We start from the raw sequence: 4,274 nt of genomic DNA, 5'->3' as shown, positions 1-4,274 counted from the left end.
CCACTTTAGCTAATGGGGCATCCCACTGCCGCTGCCGCCACACCACCACTACACAATTTTTGTTCTCATCCTGAAGCAAAGTTCTTAACCCAAGGTACTATTTCTGGGTTAGCGGAGTCTGTAACCTGAAGGGTTTGCAACCTGAAGCATCTGTAACCCGAGGTACCACTCTAGTGTATTGCAAAGATTGCAACATTGGTCAAAAGGCCTACAGACTGGGGAAAACATCAAAGAGAACTGTGTTGCTAAGGATGAAGTAATCTCAAATTCACCCTTATCTCACACCCTTATCTAGAGTGCTACTTCAAAAACAATGGAACCCATCCCATTAGGGCAGCCATCTTGGCTTCCCACCTGCATATATAGGCAAGAACTCTGTGAAGGCATCACATTTGCTAGTTCATCCTTGGGACTCTTTTCAGCAGCACACAACAAGTCTTAGAAGAACCATGAAGTTTGTCTGTCTTTTCTTTGCCGTGGTCTTCCTTGGGGTTGCCCAGTCTGATGAAGCCGATGAGCAAAAGCAATGGAGAAAGCCCTTGGAAGACTTGCGTGTCCTTCAGGGCCAAGACCCAGGTTTGCCAGCTGACTATGACGAAGCTTTGAAGGATGAAGGTAACTGTAGCATACATAGCAGATTGCAACATACATCGTGGGCAGGACAGGATTTCATTGGGAGGTTTTCAATCTTTCATTGAACTCCATTAGAAATACTTCTCTTTGGGTGAATCACACACTAATGACAGTGTTTTCAATGGTGATCAGTAGGCTGTACATGCTCTTAGCCATGGTCTGTTTTTCTATGTGCAAGAGAGAGAGAGAGAGAGAGAGAATAGAATAAAATACTGGGGTAAAGGATGTCTAAATATGCACATATGAATGAAAACAGCCTATTCATAAAACAGCTCTGAGGGCCTTCTGGAGGTTCCCTCCCTGTACGAAGTGAGGTTACAGGGAACCAGGCAGAGGGCCTTCTTGGTAGTGGTGCCTGCCCTGTGGAATGTTCTCCCATCAGATGTCAAGCAAATAAACAACTATCTGACTTTTTGAAGACATCTGAAGGTAGCCCTGTTTAGGGAATTTTTAATGTTTAATGTTTTATTCTGGTTTTAATATTCTGCTGGGAGCCACCCAAAGTGTGTGGGGAAACCCAGCCAGATAGGCAGGGTATTAATAAATTATTATTATTATTATTATTATTATTATTATTATTATTAAATGGGTATCATATTGTGTAAAACTGCTTTCACAATTTTTTTGGGCTTTCCTTGCAAATATGTGTTAAGGTCTCTTGCGTTTTCTTTTTTTTTCCTGCAGAAGTTGTTCCCCGCCCAAGAAATGCATTGGCATGCAATACTATGGGGGGAAATTGCCGCCACGGATGCCATGCCAATGAGAAGTCTGTTGGAGAATGCTTTGCAAGTATTTATTGCTGTGTGGCATACCAGTAGAGAGCCTGCTCAGGAGAGATGCAAGGAAGACCAAGAGCGTACGATCGGAACAGAGGAAGAATCCACCTCCCAATCAAGATCGATTAATTCTAAACCTCTCTTTTTTGATTAAAACTGAGTTTGCTTCCAATTCAGTGGCTATCTGGTATTTCATTCTTCCTCAAAGCATTCGATCACTTATAGCTATCACTAGCACCGAACTACCACTGCTGCTGTAACTACTACTACAAACTCCCTCAGTGCCCCCAATTCTCTGAAACAGTCTCAGTTTTCTAGATTTCTTGATTTGAGTCATTCTATTTCTAGGCCACTTTTCATTCACAAAAATCACAAAAAACTAAATAATAATAGTATTTATTATTTATATGCTGTCAATCTGACTGGGTTGCCCCAGCCACTCTGAGCGGCTTCCAAAAAATCGAAACACGGTGAGACATCAAACATTAAAATCTTCCCTATGCAGGGAAATAATATATTGCAAACAATAAATAATAATGGTGCAATGGAACATGACAAATATCACTTAAATCATATAGGACAATCAACAAATCATCAGTAAAACAACTACGGGCTATAAAGCACTACTAGCAAGACAACTTAAAAAAAATAAGCAAAGCAGCACAATTTTTTTTAAAATAATATTTATTAAAGTTTTGAATAAACACATATAAACACAAAAGACAATAAAAACATAAACGATCAAACAAACAAATCAAAAAGAAGTATAAGTTCAAACCATATTTTCTAAACCTAATTTCACCGACCTCCTCACACCTCCCCCTTCTGTATTCTAATCTCATTTATCTTATCAGCAAATCCATTCCCACATTTCCTATAGTTTTTATTGATTCTATTCTTTTTCCTTAATCAATGCCCCTGCAAACCACTAATTTTTAAACCCATATCTTTTTAACCTTCATTAATTTTGTAATGTTTATTAAGATAGTCTTTAAACTTCTTCCAATCTTCTTCCACTGTCTCTTTGTCCTGGTCTCGGATTCTGCTGGTCATCTCTGCCAGTCCCATGTATTCTGTCATCTTCATCTGCCATTCTTCCAGAGTGGGTAGATCTGGTGTCTTCCAATACTTTGCGATGAGAATCCTTGCTGCTGTAGTAGCATACATAAAAAAAGTTCTGTCCTTCTTTAACACCACGTGGCTTACCATACCCAGGAGAAAGGCCTCTGGTTTTTTCAGGAAGGTATATTTAAATACCTTTTTCATTTCATTATATATCATTTCCCAGAAAGCCTTAATCCTTGGGCATGTCCACCAGAGGTGAAAAAATGTACCTTCATTTTCTTTACATTTCCAACATTTGCCATCTGGTAAGTGGTAAATTTTTGCAAGCTTGACTGGGGTCATGTACCACCTATAGATCATTTTCATAATATTCTCTCTCAAGGCATTACATGCCATGAATTTCATACCGGTGGACCACAACCTTTCCCAGTCAGCAAACATAATGTTATGACCAATATTTTGAGCCCACTTAATCATAGCTGATTTAACTGTTTCGTCCTGTGTATTCCACTTGCAAAGCAGCACAATTACAACAAAAGGTATATTATGGGATTCACAAAGTATTACAACATTCATAACCTATAAAGCAATCTTAGCAACGAGGAAAAAATAGCAATAAAAAAATAATAATAAACTAAGCACTGTTGAATTCATACACTCTTCTCAACTCTCATGACTCATAATATTCCGCTCATTAAAATACACATCTTTAAAAATGTTTGTTTAGGTGTTTCTATACCACTATGTAATAAATATGTAAAAATATGGTAGGACTCAACCCAATGCCTTCAAGTTACAAGACAAGAGGACTCGACTAAGCATTATTTTTGAGAGCAAGAGCAATTCAACAGAGGAACAGTCTCCATTGGGTGGTAGTGGACCCTCCTTCCTTCAAGGTTTTTAAGCAGAGATTGGATGGCCAAACTTTCCAATACAGTATTTATTCCTAGGAGATCCTTTCAGCAACCTGGCCATAGTCCTCTGGACAGCATCCTCCTTTTCAATGTGGTGTCCAGAACAAGACATAGTACCCAAGTTGTGTAGAAAAAAAGTGTACAGTTTGTGTAGAACAAAATGAATCTATGTAAATCCACAACAGGACACGCTGCTCAAGTTGTGTGGAACGGAGTGAAGCTATAACCATTCATGATTTAGATGCTATGCCTCTGTTACTGCAGCCTGAGATTAGACTATTTTAGCCAGCAATCTCTGGCACCTGTTCAGCTAAGACAACTGGAAAATCTCACTTGTGCTGCTGCTAATTCAAGTTTCCCTGATCATGATCATGCATGTGTTTCTAATTTCTTTTGTACGTTAAAAACAATCTTTTGCATTTCTAGCTTGATTTTGCACTTGTAGCAGCTGCTGTTGAAGCACCCATTGCCAGCCTTCCCCCCAATCTTTTCCCCAGGGCGCAGAACCATCACAACAAATATTGTTTAGCAGATTATGGCAAGGACATAGGAGCCAACTCCTAGGGGCCAAGGGTTTTTTTTGGCCCCCACAATAAAATATTTGGGGCGGCTGGGTCCCCCAAAGTTAAAGGCCATTTGCAATAAAATGGGGTGTGTGCACTGTGCCATGTGATCGATTACACAGAGCGGGACTTACCTGGGCCCCCACAATGTTTTATTCAAGTTAGAATAAAATTTAGAAAAGGGTGAGTCAGCTGACTGATGGAGAGATGAACAGGCAAATATCTGGAGAGCGAGAGGGTTATTAGAAATACAGTGGTACCTCGGGTTAAGAACTTAATTCGATCTGGAGGTCCGTTCTTAACCTGAAACTGTTCTTAACCTG

General features: G+C 39.6%; 1 long non-coding RNA gene across 1 annotated transcript; it reads left to right on the top strand.

The window, feature by feature from the left end:
- Window positions 1-349: 349 nt before the first annotated feature.
- On the top strand, window positions 350-1,581 carry LOC309338845. Its single transcript, XR_014155081.1, has 2 exons — window positions 350-615; window positions 1,318-1,581. It is a non-coding gene; the product is annotated as an uncharacterized lncRNA (long non-coding RNA).
- The last annotated feature ends 2,693 nt before the right edge of the window (window positions 1,582-4,274 follow it).

Source organism: Podarcis erhardii (genome assembly GCF_964252035.2).
Source record: "Podarcis erhardii genome assembly, chromosome: 3".
NCBI classification, from domain to species: Eukaryota; Metazoa; Chordata; class Lepidosauria; order Squamata; family Lacertidae; genus Podarcis; species Podarcis erhardii.
The sequence above is the reverse complement of the archived record's forward strand: the minus strand, read 5'-3'. Positions and strand labels throughout refer to the sequence as shown.